The sequence below is a fragment of the Rhinatrema bivittatum genome, chromosome 2 (assembly GCF_901001135.1).
Source record: "Rhinatrema bivittatum chromosome 2, aRhiBiv1.1, whole genome shotgun sequence".
Lineage (NCBI taxonomy): Eukaryota > Metazoa > Chordata > Amphibia > Gymnophiona > Rhinatrematidae > Rhinatrema > Rhinatrema bivittatum.
This window is the reverse complement of record NC_042616.1, coordinates 795668842-795688669: the sequence shown is the minus strand read 5'-3', so window position 1 is coordinate 795688669 and position 19828 is coordinate 795668842. Positions and strand designations below refer to the sequence as shown.

Here is a 19828-nt window from a genome sequence, read left to right as displayed (position 1 = left end):
GTACAGGTGGTTGGAGGTGAAGCATGCCTCACATGAATCTGGAGACCAGAGGGTGAGTGGAAATGGGAAGGCCATTGTGGGGGTGATGAAATGCCACAATAGCACGGATATGCATTCGAACTAATGTGGTAGGCAGACCAGTTTGTAAAGAGTGGAGGTACTCCAGGAGAAATGTAGCAGTAGAGGAGAATGGATCAAGATTCCATGGTTTGCACCATTCCAAGTAGTGATGCCATTTTCCTACATAGCTGCGTCTGGTTGAAGGTTTCCTTGAGGCAATAAGTATATCTTCTACCTGGGAAGATAAGCATATATTAAAACACCTCGGCCTTTCAATCTCCATGTCATCAGGAGGAGAGATTGATGCATTGGATGGAGAAGTGAGCCCCCTTCCTGTGTAAGTAGTTGTTGGTGGGCCCCCACACGAAGCGGTGGGCGTAAGGAAAGTTGGTTGAGATATGCATACCATAGTTATTCAGCCAAGCTGGAGCTATGACAGCCATGTCTTGAATACATTTCTGAACTGTCCCTGATAGAGGGATGGGAGGGTAGGCATACAGCAAGCCCTCCGTCCATGGAATGAGGAAGGCATCTGGTGCAAATGGAGCAAAAAAAACTTGTGCTTGCCGGTTTTCTTCCGTGGCAAAGGTTTATTGTTGGAATATGGTGAAGGCTACCTCTTGGTTTAAAGTCCATTTGTGTGGGTGAAAAGCTCTGCTCAGGCAATCTGCCCTGACATTGTCCAGACCCGGTAAGTAGGTTGCCTGGAAGGATACATTGGATGAGTCTGCCCAACGGAGTATCCGATGCACTTCAGAGTCCATAAACTGGACCCCTCCTTTATGTAAAACATGGCGACTTGGTTGTCTGTGTACACCATGCAGGCATCTGTTGTATTAGCTGATGAGGCACTCAGAAGGGAGCTCCTGTGGATAGGTTGGTGGGAGAGAACCACCACTGAATATCCTTGACCATTGGTCTGGTTAGTTGCATGAATTGATACCATTGGTTTTTTAGGCCCCACTGTAAGCGACGCATGTGTAGTCTCATGTGAGGTACCACATGAATAGCTGCTGCCATATGGCCCAACAGCTGAAGTATTTGATGTGCAGAGGAATGAGATTGGTTGCACAAACGTTGTGCTAGGCAAGAGAGAGTCAGGAGTCTGTCTTGTGGAAGGTAGACTCCACTACCATATTGATGAGGGCCCTGATTAATTGCAGTGATTGGGTAGGATGTAGGTGCAATTTCTCATAATTTGTGTGTGCCCTCAGAGTATCTGGGTCTGATGCTACCAAAAGCCAGTTGTCCAGATAGGGAAAGATCTGGATTGACAGTTGTCTGAGATAAGCCATCACCACCGCTAGGCATTTTGTAAACACTCTCGGGGCTGAGGATAGGCCAAAAAGGAGGACACTGGACCGATATTGTCTGTTCTGGATTCAGAAACAGAGGTAGTGCCAGGAGGAGTGCATGGGTATATGCAAGTACGTCTCCTTCAGATCGATGGAACACATCCAGTTGTTGGGTTGTAGGAGAGGGAGGATGTTCTTGAGAGGTCTTGAACTTTTCCTTCTGAATGTGTTTGAGGTTCTGCAAGTCTAGAATGGGGCGAAGCCCGCCTGACTTCTTTGGGATGAAAAAGTATTGGGAATAGAATCCCTGATCCTGTTGATGCAGAATCCTTTGAACAGAACTCTGTAGTAAAAGGCTTGAGATTTCTGTCCAGAGTGACTAACTAGGTCGATGTCTTTCGAAGAGTGGCGACATGAGGACGGGTTGGAGGAGCAATGAAGTTCAAGTGATAACAGTCTTGGGTAATCGAGAACCCAATGATCTGAGGTGATAGACTCCCAATTGTAAAACTATTGGAGACTTACCTCCCATGAAAAGTGGTAGGAGCGGCTCGGCAAGTTTCAAAAAGATGGTGGCTGTTTCTGTGGAGCTGCCGGGCTCTGCCTGGGCTGCCTCTGCTGATGTGGGTGTCAGAGACTGATGGGGCGACCAGTATATGGGAAAAGGTTGGAATTGTCCTTTTGGGTAAGACCTGCATTTGAATAAAGGGTAGTACTTCCGAGATGTTGTGTGATGTTTCGAGGGTGGGGGGGGGGGGGGGGGGGGGGGGGTGGGGGGGGAGTAAGAATACTGTGGTACTTTGCTCTTTAAGGTGTGAGTGTCACCAAATTTGTTTCTGAACAAGTTGCCTCTGCTAGCTTGTCATGGACATTGAGGACAAGTGCAATTCGCAACAACCAGGCAAGGCGTCTGGCAGTGATGGCAGCTGAAGATTCAAAGGCCTTGAAAACTGATCGAGGTAGATGGTGTAGGCCATGTTCCATGTCAAGGAAAGGTTGTGGCAAGGTGTCTTAAACCGAGAGAAGCTAGACGCAAGTTCTGCAAACATTCATACTAATACTGCGTCATGTAGAATTGGTGAATTTTGGTAGATAACATCGAAGCATGGTAAACCCTGCGCCCGAAGTCATCTAGGTATCTATGGTCCTTACTGGGAGGTGCATTCGCAAGTTTTTTTGCTTTCGCCATTGCAGATTCCACCATGATAGAATTGTGTTGTAGTTGGGTCGATTCGTAAACTTTAAAATTTCGCCTGAGAAATTCCTCAGTCTTTTTGACGTGGCCAGGGTTGAGAAAGGGGTTTCCCACATCTTTTGGAGAACACAGTCCAAAACTGGATGGGGCGGCAAAGCCATTGGTTCCGGTGGCATTTCAAAGATTTAATATGCCCAGTACCTCGGACCGTGGATCTGGGATTTTACCTGTTTTTATGTTGAGTAGATTCCCCACCTTCTCCTCTGGTGGCAAATATGGTTCTGGCAATACCTTTGGTGGATCCGAGGGCATGCCTGTAGAGGAACTCAGAGGATGCGGATGAGACCTCAGAGTCCGGGCTACGTGGAGGAACTAGAGCTGGAGATGGAAGATTGGCCATGTCAGCTGGTCTCCACTTCAGGGCTTTCTCGCGGTTGCTTATGGTGTGTGGAATGGCCTGAGTGTTCGGAATGCATCAATGGGGGTCTAGGAGTGTGGCTTTTGGCATGTTCTGAGTGTTTAGGATGCGATGAGCAGTCTTTATGGCTGGAATGCGCAGTCTGTCGTGGCATGCAGATACTCCTTGTGCGCCAGGCGCTCAGCGTGTGTTGTGTCAGGCGTGTCTAATGTGTTGTATGTTTCAGACACTCCGGTTGCGTTGATTGTTTTGACGCCTTTGGTGCCGAAGGACACGGACAGTCGGGAACAAGTGCCTGATTCCCGCTTGATGCATCTGAGGGCCTTTTTTCCTAAGGAGGCAATTCAGTCGGTGCCTGGGTCTTTAAGGGTGCTGGAGGTTATGCTAGCCTGTGCCCTGTGCCTGGAGCGGCGCAAAGGGAGTCTTGTGGGCCAAGCGAGGAGGCCCTCTTTGTCGAAGACGCCTTCTATTTCGCCAGTCCTGGCGAGGAGTGCAGAGACTGTCAGGGCATAGGAGCCAGGTGTCCAGAGACACGTCATTTTTTCGGTGCGCTGACACTGCCCCTGAGAGGGGGGGGGGGGGGGGGGGGGGGGGGGGGGGAGAACATCCGAACAGTCTCGGCAAGAGGCGGATGTAGCAATAGTTATGTCCATATGGCAATACTTGCTGCGATAGCTCTGAAGTCATCCGGTTTCAGCAAACATTTGAAAAAGTTAAAAAAAAAAAAAAGTTGAAATACTGAGGAAAAAAAAAAATAACGTGCAAATGGCTCGTGGGGGAGGAAAAAAAAAAAAAAAAGACTGAGGGGAGGACTTGGGTTCGCGCGGGAAAAACAACCGTGCAGCCGCACAGAGTCAAAGCTCTGATTCAGAGATACTTTCAGCCTACTACTTCGGTCACGTGCATGCTCCCAGACAGCATGGCTAATTCAGCCCGCTTATTGACCGGAAAAGGTTTAAAATAGAGGTGAAAAAAATGAAAGTAAAGCTTGGGGATAGCAGTGATTCTTTGCACCAAAGATAACATTCAAAGGGGGGGGGGGGGGGGGGGGGGGGGGGGGGGGGGGGGGTGGGGGGGGGAGAAAGAGACACAAGTGTGATTTTCTAAAATGGAGAAATTACTTACCTGATAACTTTGTTTTCCCTTAGTGTAGACAGATGGACTCAGGACCAATGGTATAGTGTACTCCTGATAGCAGTTGGGAGACAGTCAGATTTCAATCTGAGATCAGCCTACATATACCCATGCAGGAAGCTTAGCTCTTCAGTATTCTCCTCGAAAAGCAATAGTGGATGTATGTGTGTTTTAATAACTTGATTAATTAGGACTGGTTAAACTGATTTCCAATTGGAAACCGCCAGTGCACTCAACCGAAACACACAGACATCTGGCAACTATGGGTAAAACCTCCGTACTTACCTTGCTTTCTAGGATTGTCACCCGAGGTTTCCGGATTTTGGAGCAGCCATGGGTAGGATGCAGAGTCCATCTGTCTACACTAAGGAAAACTAAATTATCAGGTAGGTAATTTCTCCATTTCCTAGCGTGTAGAAGATTGACTCAGGACCAATGGGATGTAGAAAAGCTACTCCCGAACTGGGTGGGAGGCTGCCCATGGCCCACTTAGTACTGCCCTTGCAAATGTGTTCTCCCAAGCCTGGACATCCAGGCTGTAGAACCTCGAGAAGGTGTGTATGGAGGACCACGTTGCTGCCCGACAGATCTCGGCAGGTGACAGCATCTTTGTTTCTGCCCAGTCCCTTGCGGAATGTGCCTTGATTACTTCTTTGATCCAGTGGGCTATGGATGCCCGCAAGGCCACTTTCCCCTTGTTTCTTTCTGCTGTGAAGAACGAATAAGTAGTCTGTCTTTTGTACGGATTCAGATCTTTCCAGGTATCTGACTAGGAGTCTGCAGACGTTAAGATGGCGAAGGTGGCATGAGATTTCCAAGTCCTTATGTTCGTCTGGAGATGGCAGTGAGATGGCTTGGTTTAGATGGAAATGAGAAGCCACCTTTGGAAGGAAGGAGGGGACAGTGCAAAGCTGTATGGATCCCAGTCTGAATCTGAGGAACGGTTCTCTACAGGATAGTGCTTGAAGCTCAGAGATGCGATGGACTGAACATATTGCCATTAGGAATGCAGTCTTCAAGATCAGGAGCCATAGTGACAGACCACGGGTAGGTCTGAAGGAAGCTCCCGCTAGTCTAGTAATAGATTGAGATTCCATAGGGGCACCGGCCACTTTAGTGGTGGTCAGATTTGCTTGACAACCCTCAGGAAGCAGGAAACATCTGGATGGGATGATAGACTGATGCCGTCCACTTTGGGTCTGAAGCAAGGCAGCACAGCCACCTGAACCTTGAGGGAGTTGAGAGACAACCCCTTCTTCAATCCGTCCTGCAGAAATTCCAGGATCATGGGGATTTTGACTGTCTGCAGAAGGATGTCGCAGTCCTCACACCAGGCTTCGAATATTCTCCATATTCGTATGTAAGTTAGAGACGTGGAAAACATGTGTGCTCGGAGCAAGGTGTCAATCACTGCCTTAGAATATCCGCTCTTCTTCAGGTGAGTCCTCTCAAGTTGGGTCTTCGTGGAGAATCAGTCCTTGCCGGAGAAGGTCCCTGTGTGGAGGTAGGCACAGAGAGTTCCCTGCAAGAAGTCTTTGAATGTCTGCATACCCATGGCCTTCTTGACCAGTCCGGAGCCATTAGAAGTACTAGCCCCCTGTGGTGTTCTATCTTGCGGATGATCCCGCCCAGTAGTGGCCATGGGGGACAGGCATACAGCAGGTCTTCCTGTGGCCAGGTCTGGACGAGGGCATCGATTCCCCAGAATTGCGGTTCAAGAACTTTGGCGTTGGACCGGGTTGCCAGGAGATTCATGGCTAGGGGTTCCCCAGTGGATTACTATCAACTGGAAGGCTGTGGTCGACAGCGTCCATTCCCCTAGGTCTAGACTCTCTCTGCTGAGGTAGTCCGCAGTGAAATTGTCTTTTCCCGTGATGTGGGTGGCTGAGATCCCTTGCAGGTTTGCTTCTGCCCACACCATTAGGGGGGTCTATTTCCAGGGACACCTGTTGGCTTCTGGTTCCTCCCTGGCGGTTGATGTAGGCAATTGTTGTGGCGTTGTCAGACATGACTGACAGATTCACCCTGGAGTCTGACTGAATTGTAGGCAGGCTAATCTGACTGCTCGGGCTTCCAGTCTGTTTATGTTCCATTTCCCCCGAGCAGTCAGTTCCTGGCAGTGGGCTCTCCACCCTCACATCCGTGTTGAGCAAGATCCAGATCGGTGGGGATAGTGTTCCTGTAGCCAGCATTGGAGCTGGGTCTGAACCTCTGTCGGTAGCTGGAAGTGAATGGAGTAGTTCTGGTACATCTGGTTTCATCGTGACAGTAGAGAATGTTGCAGTGGGTGCATGTGGGCCCTGGCCCATAGGACAACCTCTAGGGTTGATGTCTTGGGGCGAGCATAGGTCAATAGTTTTTGCAACTGGTCCACCAGTTTCTCTCCTTGTAGGAGGGGGGGGGGGGGGGGGGGGGGGGGGGGGGGGGGGGGGGGGGGGGGGGGGAGGACGACCTTGTCTTGTTTGGTATTGAACTGGACTCCCAGGTACTCTAGTGACTAGGAGGGCTGCAGGCAGCTCTTGGCTGTGTTGATGACCCACCCGAGATTCTTGTCTCTGGTGGTTGCCTGGAAACTTTCCTCTGGAGATATTTTGCCCTGATCAGCCAATCATCCAGATATGGATGTATGAGGATTCCTTCTTTCCTCAGTGTTGCTGCCACTACCACCATGATTTTGGTGAAAGTCTGAGGAGCAGTAGTTAGTCCGAAGGGTAGCACCCGGAACTGGTAATGATGGTCCAGTATCGCAAAGCGTAGGAAGCGCTGATGGTCGTGGTGGACCAGGCTGTGGAGACAGGCTTCGGATAGATCCAGTGATGTCAGGAATTCTCCTGGTTGTACTGCCCTTATGACAGAACAGTTTCCATGTGAAGTGTGGTTCCCTCAGGTAGCGATTTATGGTCTTGAGGTCCAGGATGGGCTGGAACATTCCCTCCTTCTTGGGGACGATAAAATAGATGGAATAGCGACCAGTATTTTGTTGGTGCCTGAGCACAGAGGTTATCGCCTTTAGGCTGAGTAGTTTTGTCAGTGTGGTTTCCACTGCCATCCTCTTGGAAAGGGAATGGCACGGTGATCTCACAAATTTGTCTGGGGGGATGCTGTGGAAGTCCAGATAGTATCCCTCTTGAATGATGGTTAGGACCCACTTGTCCGACATTATCTCGACCCATCTTTGGTAGAAGAGGGTAAGTCTGCCCCCTATGGCTTCTTCCTGTGGATGGGTCTGTTTATTCTCATTGTGGGGTGCGGCTGGGCCTGTACCTGAGCCAGCTCCCCTCTTGTTGTGTCTGTTCCGAAAGGACTGACCTCTGCCTACGGTCTAAAAACGCTGGGCTCCTCTGCCCTTGGTTCTTCGGGGAGAGGAGTGCTGGTTTCTTTTGTTCCTGTCCTCCGGTAACCGAGGTACTGGGGGATTCACCACATTTGTTGGCTAACTTCTCCAGTTCGCTTCCAAACAGGAGGGATCCTTTAAGAGGCATTCTCGTGAGTTTAGTCTCGGAGGTTGCATCAGCTGACCAATTTTGGAGCCATAGTTGCCTTCTGGCTGCTACTATGGATGAGACTCCCCTGGCTGAGGTGCACACCAGGTCACAGGTCGCATCCATGAGGAAAGATATCGCCAGTTCTAAAGTTTCGGCGGACGTGATTGAGTCCCTGGAGAGAAGCAAGCAGGCACGTGTCACAACAGCGCAGCAGGAAGCGACCTGCAGGGTCATTGCTGCAACAGCAAATGACTGTTTAAGGATATATTCCTGACGTCTGTCCTGGGCATCCTTGAGTGCCTCTCCTCCTTCGACTGGAATGGTAGTGCAGTTTGACATAGCAGAGACCATGGTGTCTTCTAGGGCCTGTCCTCCTTTGAAGCTGGCTTCTGGGGCATTCCATTCCAGGTCAATCAGTTGTTGTACGGCCTGCAGCAGTAGATACATTGCTACCTTAAAAAAAATAAAAAATAAAAAATAAACTGGTCTATGACCCGATCCCCTCCTTTCTCCTCAATTTTAAAGCCTTTTCAGGCCCTGCAAGCATAAAATGACCCACACAGTCACTTCCAATGCTGGAAGCATTAACAGTGGCCATTAGGCACTGGGGGAGGGAAGGGCAGCAGATCAGGATTTCAGATTTAGGAGAGACAGCCCAAAGGGGGTGCGAGGTGACAGTGACATGGAGAACGGCTGGATGAGAGGAAGAAAACAAGTTCAAGAGGAGAGTGCAGATGACAGCAGGTGAGAAGGAAGGGAGGACGACGTGCTAGCAGTCGTTTGCAGAAGATTAGCCATAGGAAACAGAGAGCTGACACTCTTACCCCCACACCACTGGGCTTCTTCCCAGCCCTGCATTCTGTTCCGCTGGCATTAAAGTTCTATGCACCAAGGCCCCCCTTGAATTCTCTGGACCATATTCAAACTCTAGGTATTGGGCATTACTACAGTGCACCAAAAGTACTTTTCATGCAGATATTTGAAATTCATTAAGTTGCTGCCATCCCATTCTCCAGAGCACCTGGGGAGCAGCCCCCATATACAGCAGGGCACAGCATTGTGTGCAAGGCCATCTGTAATATGATTTGAGCAGCAGCACCCAGCCGAACCAAGGAAGTGATGAGAAGAGGAAAAGGTCAATCAAGACCACCACATTTTCCAGATGTACTTGGGAAAGGGGTGGGCAGGTGTCAAGAGTCCAGAGGCTGCAGACTGGCTTGGCTATATGCCTTAGCTATGGCCAAAAAGAGCAATATCCTGCAGGTGACCAAGCTTGTACAGCAGTCAGCTGAGAGATGCCCACTGCAGTGAGGGGAGAGGACCGAGTGGACACACCTGAAGGAGTAGAGAGAATGAAAAGTGATAAGAGAACATCTGAAGAGCAGTCGAAGACTGGATAGCTGGGATTCAATGCCAAGAAGTGCAGAGTCGTGCATCTAGGGTGCGGCAATCCAAAAGAGCTGTAGTGATGGGGTGAAAGACTAATGTGCATGGACTGGGTGAGGGACCATGGTGTTGTAGTGCCTGATGATCTGAAGGTGGCAAAGCAATGTGACAAGGCAATAACTAAAGCCAGAAGAATGCTGGGCTGCATTCAGAGAGAGGAATAACCAATAAGGAAAGAGGTGATAATACTCCAGGAGAGTCCTCACCAAGGGTATTATATTCAGCTCCAGAGACCGTTCTCAAAAAGGAGAGAGACAGGATCGAAACGGTCCAGAGGAAGGCAACAAAAGTGGGGGGGGGGGGGGGGGGCATTTCAGAAGACCTACGAGGAAAGGCTGAGATCTAAATACATATACCCTGGAGGAGAGGGGGAATATGATACAGACCTTCAGATACCCGACAGGTATTAATGCACAAACTCCATTGGAAAGGAAATTGTAGAACTAGGGGCCACGATAAGAGTCTCCGGGGGACAGACGACGACTCAGAACAAATACCAGGAAATATTTCTTTACTGAGAGGGTGGTGGAAGCCTGTAATACTCCCCCAGAAGAGGTGGTGAAGACGAGAATAGTTAATTAATTCAAATGGGCATGGGACAAAAACTGCAGTTACTACTCTTACCAGAAGGCATGGGGGGTAACCTGCATGGGGCTCCATTTACTACCCTTAACAGGAAAGTGGGGTAACCTGCAGGGAGCAGTTTCAGGTCCCATAGGTCTTTCCCAATTCCTAAAGGCTTAAAATCATTTTTTGTTTTTACTTGAGGCAATGAAGGATGAATGGACTTCCAAGGTCACAAGGATTGGAAGGAAGGCCTCCTTAGTTCACAGCTTGTTAGTCAAAGGCCTAGGTACCAGTCCACGTGTGCCATACATAAATACATACTGTATAATACATGCTCCAACAGACCAAGCAAATATATGGGTCTACTACACACCAAAGCCTAACATTTGTTCCCCTAAATTCACAATTAGTTCAACCAGATGTTGCCAAAGTTACCCCCCCTCCTCCCCCCATCCAGAACTGACAGCTGGGAAGTGTCCAAAGTAGTAAAATACTATAACTACACATATTCATACACAGCACCATACAAACACAGAGTCAGTCCCTGCTCGATAGATCTTACAATCTAATCGGACAAACATACAGGACAAGAGACTTGGGATATTTCATAAAGCAAGACAATGGTTAAAAATGAAGAAAGTTAGTTAATAAGACTAAAAGCAGACAATCGGGCCTAAGATTTAAAAGCAGCCTCAAAAGAGAGTCTTTGGATGGGATTTAAATACGGCAAGAGAGGGAGCAGGACGCACCAGTTCAGGAAGACCATTCCAAGCACTGAATGCGGGAATGAATAGGGAGCCAATGCAGTGACTTCAGGAGAGGGGTTATATGAGTGTAGTGACTTTGGCGAAAAAATCACGCAGCTAGAATGCAGTGGAGAGAAACCTGTGAGGAGCAGGTTGCAATAGTCTAAATGGGAGAAGGTGAGAGTGTGGCTAAGGGTAGTGTGTTCAGAAAAAGTGATTTTTGCAATGCTATAGAAAAGAAACTGCACAATTTAGCAAGAAACCACCAAAAGCATTGAAGTAATGCTTTGAGAAGAGAGACTTCTCATTTCCCTAGTTGTGAATCCACCTCACTGCCCAAGTCTGCAGCAAGTTACTGATTGTATAACGAATGAGGAAGCCCAATGCAGGTCTGTAATTACAAAGACTGCAACCCAAGCAAACAAGTGTGCAGAATATGCCCTGGCTGCTCATCTGCATGCTGCCCACTCGAAGGCAGGCCTAGTTACTACAGAGAACAAAATTAACCGAACACATACACACACCACACTATTATGAGTGCCTCATTTCCCCCCCATCACATCGATGGCTAATGAGAAGTGCCACAAGATGATTAATATGCTTCTTCAGCACGCTCCTAATGGAAGCGAGCATTTCGTCATTTCCAAGAAAACGGCAGTGCTTTGCCAGCACCCGACTTCACATTGGAGTATCTGGCTGTGCTCAAGCCTGATCAGGTGGAAGGACTGTGCCTGTGTTAATGCAAACCAGACTCCCTCCTACCTGCCTATAGCAAGCTCCTGATGTGTGTGTGTGTGTGTGTGTGTGTGTGTGTGTGTGTGTGTGTGTGTGTGCGCGCGCGCAGGACGTAAACCGGTTCCTACAACAATTTTCTAAATTCAGGAAGTAAATTCTCTCTGCACCAGTACCTTCAGCCAGGTACTGGTGCAGTCTCTGGCCTGGTTTTTCTTTTTTTTGTCTCAGTACCTCTCATCCTTTAGACCATCATATTATTTGGCAAAGGAACAGAAGCGGCAGCCTGCTGCACCCACAGCCAGCTCCTGCATACAAAGACCACAGAGCATTGCGCAGATAATAATGATTTCAAACAGTACAGCTGCCAGCCAAAATATATAAACACCAACTAATTCACTTGCCCTGATGTAGAAAAAAATATTCATGCAGCCAAATGAAGTGAGAGAAATGGGACATCCCTCCACTACATCATTCTGATAAGACTGTTTAAAGCAAAATCTACATCAGGAAAATAATCTTACTCATGCAGGGCCAAGGCATGTGCCAGCCACTCTGCATAACGAGTCAGGATTTCAGTTAGATGTTTTAAAACAGTTTTTACATTGGTTAAAATAAAAGTTAAGTACACATGCAAAATCCAAGTTGTCAATACACACATTTGGTATCTGTTTTTGATATTTAAAAGCAAAGAGTTTTATAACTCAAATGGCACGAGACTTATATGATGTAGTCAAGGAGATGCTGCATGGCATTGCAGGGATTGCCCTTACAGATCATCTACAAGGAATCCCACGTTCACATTGGATTGCCTCTATCTATTTAGGACAGGCTGGAACTTGAGGCTAGTTCTGCAGTCAGAAAGGCAAGGAGGTGACCAACTTCTAGAGCAAACCATCATTGCGCCCCAGACGGGCATGCATCCATCATTAATCCGCTCCCCCACCCCCACCAAAAAAAAAAAAAATAATAAATTTATACATGACACACACACATCCCATCGCCAATGTGACAAGCTTGAGCTCCACTGGCAAACTAGTACTGCAAAGGGTCATAAGCCAAGAGAGCCCAGTCCTGACACCAGCATGCAAAAGCAAGAGCATTCCCCCAATACTCTGGGATCGACCAAACCCAGGAGTATGTTCTGCAAAGCAAAAGTCCATCTGAATGCTGTTCTTTCAAGCCATGTTTGCTGCTGGAGGAGCTCAGCAAGAGCTAAAAAGGCAACTTTACCTATTCTAGGCATGTCACAAACACTCTACGTAACATAACCCTGGGCAATCAGCGGGAAGTATTGGGTTTCAGGGCAAACACAGCCAAGTCATGAAACATGATCAGCAGCTCCATTAAATTACAAGATGTGCTCTCTGCCTGTGCAGCAAAATGTGATTACATAAAACAAAACAAACGCCAGGCTGGATAAGGAAGACTGTACACCTGCACAGGAAAATAAATCCCACAAAATTCGATTTGGAAGGAAGAGCCTTCCTATTTCAGAGCTTTACAAACCATGCCAGCTTTTGACAGCTTCTCCTGACCCAGCTAAAATGATTCATTAATCAGGTTCTTCAGAGAACTAATGAGTACAATCACATCAACAATGCACCCAGAGTGATACTTACAGAGGAAGACGCTCTACCCCACAGCACAGATCTTCTCCAACACATTAAGAGTAAAAATAAATGTTTCAATATGCAATTTTTTTCCTTTTAAGCAAGGCTACAGCCCAATCTGGCTTTTTCTGCTAATTAAAAAAAAAATTAATCCCTCTATTGGAGTAAGCCAGGAAACAGGGAGAAAAAAATAATCACATCTTTCAGCAAGTGAGCTGTTACAAGAAGTCACAAAAGATATGTGATGCGGATTGCATCGGATCCCAATATACTACTCTAACAAGGGGACCTTGTCTTTTGCGGAGGGGGAGGAGCCACAGCACTATGCAGATAGGGAAGAACACCGCAGAGGACATATGAGCTCATGCCACAGCTTTGGGAAGAGTGTTTGTTCCCTTCTGATTTTGTTTTTGCAGCTCACTTTATATGCACTGTCATCAATGGGTGCTCAAGGATGTAGGGGGTGGGGAGGGGAGGAAACAGCAATGCCCTCCTCCCCCATATACTGCACTACCTCACACCTGATCAGCAACAAAGCCACAATTCTTTCCCATGTGATGCAAGCAAACAAGTCACTACACAAATAATGCTTAGCATCTATTCTGAATACACTTACACAGCTGCACATATGACAATCATGTCTAGCACATATGAAGACACTACATACACACATCTGCAAACAAAGCCGCACTCGTTCATACAAGACAATCTGACAGGTTATGCACAATGGCACTCCAACCTGTCACACCTGCAACTCTCATCAAGCAGCATGTTTTTTTTTAATCAAACTCCCTTTTTCAGGTACGCCAATCTCACAGCAAGATGAAGGTCATATGCCACCGTGGGACCTCTCCCGTGGAGAGAGCCCTGTGTTTGTAAAGAGAAAAAGTACTGCAGAGTGCCTGCATTCCCATACAACGATGGGCAGATGGATCCCCCTCCCCTGGAGAAAAGATCTCGTTTTAACATCAGCACCACGCGACTCCGGGCCAAGAGAGAGGTGCAGGGGAAGCCACACGGACCACTGCCAAGCAAGAAAAAGCACAGCGTGCCCACTTAGGGGCGAGCATACAGGAACAGAAACCCGGGCCTTCAAGCAGCTTGTCCTGTGGAGCAAACAGTGCCAGAGCCGCAGCTGGCGGCTCTGCAGTCCGCTTTGCCCACTCCCTCGGTAGTTCCAGCTGGGAGAGCAAAGTGGGCCGGTCTCGTCTTCCACCCCCCCCCCCAGCACCTCACGGACAAGCCGGGAGGCAAAACGAGCAAGGTGACTACAGAGACCGGGAGGGTGGCCATAGAGAAGATTCCTAGAGGTGAGGTAGCGGGGGGGGGGGGGGGGAGCACCAGGGCCCGAGCTACAGATCCACCCGGTGCTCTTAGCTCCGCGTGCTGCCCACGTGCCTCCCCCTCCCCCCGCCCGGGTACCGTTACTTCAATAGAACATTAAAAAAGCGGAAAGCACCCCCACCCCCCCCCCCGGAATCCCAGCGCCCTCGAAGACAGGTGCGATCCGCCCGACACCGGGGTCACCCCCACTCCCCGCCCCACCTTTACCTGGATTCCTTCCTTCCAACGAAAGAGCCGAAGCGGAGCGCGGCCGCTACTCCTGCTGCACCTCAGCCCCGGCGATCTGCTAGAGCCCGGCGGCCAGCACCATGACCCGCCGCGGCCACCCGACCCACCCCCTCCCCGGCCCCCACAAAGCCTCGCACGCTGCCTGCGCTGCTCCTTTTCCCCCCCACCCCCGGCTCCTCTTCACTGCAGCTACAGCGGCTCCCCCGGCACGAAACAAAATAAAGACAGCAACAGATCCCGACGGACGGAGAGCGCGAGCAGGCTCCTAGCAACACTTCCGTCGGCACGCTTCATTAATATACAACAGATGAGGAGGCGGGGCCCCGCACGTAGCCGTCGGGGAGCTGATTGGGCGGCCGCCCAGGCGGGAGGCGGAGCCGGCCTGCCAGCTGGCTTTGAAGGAAGGAGACTGGCGGGCGCAGGTGCGGCCTCCCCGCCCACCCATCCTCCCCTCTGCCAACGAACCCACCCTCCTGCCGCCATCTTGTGAATGGCAGAAAAGAGAAGACAACTGCGGAGGAGCCGGAGAGAGTTCCGGGTGCAGGATAAGAGACACACAGGCCGCGCATTTCCCCACTGGCGTCTATTACCCCCTTATACTGTAAGGGGGTAAGAGCGCGTGGAAAACGCGCGGCTAACCCCCCACCGAAACTAATCACATGCAAATGCATGTGGGTGAGCCTATTGGTTAGTCACCCGAAATACTGAAAGTAAAACGGGCGGCCATGCTGCACATTTCACTCTCATAAATTAACACCTGCCAAGGGCAGGCGTTAAGTTCTAGGCGACCCTCTGCCTTAATAACTTAGTGATATTAAGTCGGAGGAACCAAAAAATTAAAAAAAAAATATATATATATATTTATTTATTTATTTAACATTTCTTTTATACCAATATCCGTTCGCACATCGTATCGGTTCACAGTGAACAAAAAACCATTGGGCAGTGCCCGTACATATAACAGATAACAAAGTGAACTAGGCAGCATATAAATAATTTTTGCCGGTGTCCTTTTTACGTGGCTGTCGGCGGGTTCAAAAACCAATGCCGGTAAAATTGAGCATCGGTTGTCGGACCCGCTGACAGCCGCCTCTTCCTCTAATAAGGAGGCGTTAGGGACGGTGCTATTGTTCCTAGCACCTCCTTATTAGTGCCCGGCCTCATTTCGAGTGCCCAGGAGAGGTGCCTGGGCATGCGTCGGGAGAGTGGGCACTCAACTCACAGCGCCGGCTCTCCCACACATTTTATTGAATCCGCTTGAGAGACAGAAAAGAGGAGGAAGCAGAGAGAGTGCATAAATCAAACCAGAGAAGTGCAAAGGTGCTTTGAGCTTTTGCTGAGAGGACTGCCTGCTGTTGTGCTCATTTAATTCGACTCATTTGTGCCTTTCTGGCTTCTCTGTTTTCTAGTCTAGTTGGAGGAGAGAGGGTCAGGAGTGGTGGCTGCCGAGGCTGGAGAGTGGATTCGGAGGGGGGGGGGGGGGGAGGAGAAGCCAAGGGGCTTGGAAGAAGGCACTATTTTGGGGACCATGAGGGAGCAGAGAGCGCTGGTGGTGGGTGGCAGTGCAGAACACATCTTGGGCATTGATGGGTAGGCATGAGGGCAGAGAGGTGCAGTGTGGGGATTGGGTGAAAGAACCAGGAGCAATGGGAAGGTACCCCTGCAACTCTGATGGTAGGTAAGAGGAAAGGGAGCTGTCTGTGAACTGGCAGGAGAGTGTTCTACTTTTCTCATTCATATAAGGGGCTGTCCATAAATGTCGTCACAATCCAACATGGGGGGGGGGAGTTACCACTTTTGTGACGAGGGGTAGGGGGATTGAACATATTATGATGTCACAAAGTCAAAAGTTGTAAGATTACTTTATTACGACATTAATGGTATAGTGAGGGTCTCTGTGGCCAGGGGCCAATGCATTTTTGCCCCTCCCCCGCTCCATCAATTTTGGGACCCCCAACCAATAGCACAAATAGAATACAGAGTGATAGGATATGCAAGACATTTCATCAAAATTTCGCTTCTATGGTGATGCTGCAAAGCCATACAGCAATGCACAAACATGAGGCAGTTCCACCTAAAATTTTCAGACTATTGAGAGTGGCTGCCCGTTGACAATGTAGGTGATCACTGCACATGCAGCAAATGTAGAGAGCGTGGAGTGGCAAGATGAAGACGATCTAGATCTATGTGGATTATCTGTTCCAGAAAAAAGTTTCTGTCACCAGCGTCCCTGTTTGTACAATGGCAGATCACTTTTTGTCGCCATGGCAGGATGAATAGTTCTTGCAACAAAATAGTTCAGTGTCTTAGTTATTTGATTTTACAGCACTGAACAGCTTTAATTATAATACAGACTGACTACAATGCATGATGAATGCCTTAACTGTGTACAGTACTAATGCTATTTTGCTCGAGTAAAATACAGACTGATAATTGTTTGCAGTTTAGTATCGCAGCTTAATATAAAGGAGGGTCTAAATTTGTAACATTATAATTGAAAGAGGGATTGGAGATTTGTGATGAAGAGTGATGGGAGTGGGGTAGGAGTTGTTTTCATGCCAAAATAGTGTGACATCATTTACAAATGGCCTCTAACTGGGCACTGAAGCTTAGATATGCAGTGTAGCAGATGATTTCTATTTCAATTTATATTATTGCAAGGCAAAAAAAATCCATATATTCTCAGTTATAAAAACTCATGTTTCTACACTTCACATTAAAAATAAGACCCCAATTTGTACAGAAATAAGAATATAGAAATCTATATTCAGAAAAGCAGAGAACAGACCAGTTATCTGACTAAAGTTAGCCAGGTAACTTTTCATAGATATTCAATGGGGCAATTTTTCTGCGGAATATATTTGCTTAAAGTTATACAGGTATATGAACCTGGATAACTTTCAAATCTAACCAGCTGTGTTTTAATCTCCATAGCCGAGTAAGTGGAGAAAAAGTAAAAATAATTTTTAAAATCCTTGTGGGCCTGCAGGCCTGAATCTCCCCTCCCCCTTACACTAAAACACTCAAAGTTATGGCAAGCATAATGTTCAAACCTCTACCTACCCCCGATCCCCCTCCAAAAAGATTTTTAACATTTACAAGTCTATTGAGCTGAGGAGCCTCCTCACTCCACTCTTTAATTTTATCTTCCCTCCTGATCCCCACCCTCCTATCAAAAACCCCAGCTGGAACCCTCCCACCCCAGCCAGCACCCCCAAAACCACCTTACCATTGGGAACCTGGTACAATTGTAGCCCTTCTGATGGTATCCAGCTTTGGATCTCTCAGATTCCTGATAATCAGGAGGTTAAGCTTGAGAGAAGTAGATCTCTGTGATGGCCTCCAAATTATGGAATTCTCTTCCTTTAGATGCTAAATCTATTTGTTTAACATTTCTATTCTTTAAAATCCAAAAAAGTTTTAATCAATCCGGAAACAAAAGAAAGCATCTAACATAATGGGACAAACCAGAAACAATAATAATAACACATACATAGCAGAAAAATAATCACATCTATAAAAATAAAAAGTCAGATTCCAGCAAGGATCTCTATGAATAAAAGGTATCTCAACTTCTAGAATTGTACATCAGATTCCTGCCTTAAGGAAAGGGGAAATTAAATGCTAAGTGCGGACCCACTATTGAAAAGGTGTATGTTGCGCTGGGAGTGGACCCTTGGCCTGGTGCAGGATTAGTACGGTCCTCCGGTCAGACCCGGACAGCGCCTGCCACCAGGAGGCGGAGCACAGGAGGAGACAGAGGCTAGCTGGAGCTTCACCAATAGCAACCCGGGGTTCCCTCAGGTTCAGCCCTTGGTTACCCGGGCGCCTGGTCTTAGGTGGGCCTCGCAGGGTCTCCCAGAGAGAAAGTTCAAAGGAGTGCCCACCACGAACAAGGGTGCACGATCGGTGTTCAGACAGGGAAGTCCAGATGTAGCAGGAGGCCGAAAGAGAGTGTCCGAGTGTATGGCGAGGATCAAGGCCACAGTAGTCGTTCGGAATGGTCAGCCAAGCAGATTCGGTAACAGTGGTCAATCCAGGCGTAGTCAGGTCAAGCAGAAAATCAAGTTCCAAGTGGCAGTCAAGAGTAGTTGGAGTTCCAGGCAGAGGACACGGTCAGGCAGCGATCAAAGAGTAGTCAGAGTTCCAGACAGAGGTCAGGTCAGGCAGCGATCAAAGAGTAGTCAGAGTTCCAGGCAGAGGTCAGGTCAGGCAGCAATTAAGAGAGTAGTCAAGAGCAGGCAAAGGTCAGTACCGTGAGATCAGTCCGAAGGGTACAACCAGGAATGGAGAGACGAAGGAACAGGAGACACAGGAGATGCTGGAACAGGAGACCCTGGAACTGAGACGCTGGAATAGGAGACACAGGAGCAAGATACTGGAACGCAGGGAGGCAAACTAGAGACACCGGAGTGTACGACCCGATTGCCAAGGCCCTGAGCTAGGGGCCGGGCTGTGGTATAAATACCTTGGATGAGAGACGTCAGAATCGGGCACTGCCCGAGGTCTTCCCGCGCTTAACCCTTTAAATTACGTAGGGTTCTGCGTGCGCTAGGGGGTGGGGCCGACGCCGAGTCCTGGCACGAGGAGAACTGCGATGTCGAAGGCTGTGAGGGAGCCGGGGACGCCCATGGAGGACGCGGTCGGAGTTGAGCAGAGCAGGAGCTCGAGGCAGCGCTGGTAGAGGGTCGTGCCAGGTAAGCAGGCCCGGCCACGGAGCCAACGCAGCCGGGAAGCGCAGCAGTGTAATTGCGGGTGGCTTGAAAACAACAATTTTGAAACAAGCAAAGCTTTCTCGCTGGATTGCACAACACGTTGAAGAACATAAAAAGAAAAAAAAAAGAATCTTCAAATATGATGGCCCAGTCTCAGACAATGTTCTAAAAATAAGTGTTAAAAGTTTAGGAGGTTATTTCTAAAAGATTTTACTCACAAAAATGGGCTTTAGAAAATTGCTACTATATATGCTACTTTTATGGGCATTAACGCCTTTGAAAATTCACTCCAGAACTTTTATCCACAGCACAATAGGTAACCAGTGCAGCTCACATCCATCATAACCCAAGATTAAACAAACAGCAGATTTTTGGATAATTTACAGGACTCTTAAATGTGTGGTAGGTAATCCAACATAAATAATGTTGCAATAGTTCCAAGTGGGTAGTAGCAATGCTTGCACCTCTGATCTAAGAACTTTTACGCTTAATAATGTGTGTAAGCCTTCTCATCAAATGTAATTTATAAAAGGCAGCTTTCATGACAACTTTAATCTGGGATTTAAATGAAAGTGCTGAATCAAGAATAATCCCTAAATCTGAGAATAATGAAAACTGCTGCCCTTTAAACTATTCCTCTAAAGGTTTCAGGAATTGGCAAATGACTTAACCACATCCAAGATTCAATGGCATTCAGACAAGCCATTAATGTACCAACAGTAGTCTGAGAGATAAAATTGAACTTCATCAGCATATAGTTTATAAAAAGCAGCAAATGAGGATAAAAGTTGGTCTAAGGGGACCAGATAAAGGTTGAAAAACATAACGGAAAATGCCGGGCCTTGTGGGA

The 19828-nt window shown here is 48.1% G+C and overlaps 1 protein-coding gene across 1 annotated transcript in view; it reads right to left on the bottom strand.

Moving 5' to 3' along the window:
• SLC45A4 (solute carrier family 45 member 4) overlaps window positions 1-14390 on the bottom strand; it is a 213796-nt gene extending 199406 nt beyond the window's left edge. The window contains exon 1 of the mRNA XM_029592117.1: window positions 14243-14390. The gene's annotated coding sequence lies outside the window, so the exon portion shown is untranslated. The remainder of the gene's footprint in view (window positions 1-14242) is intronic.
• Window positions 14391-19828: the final 5438 nt, after the last annotated feature.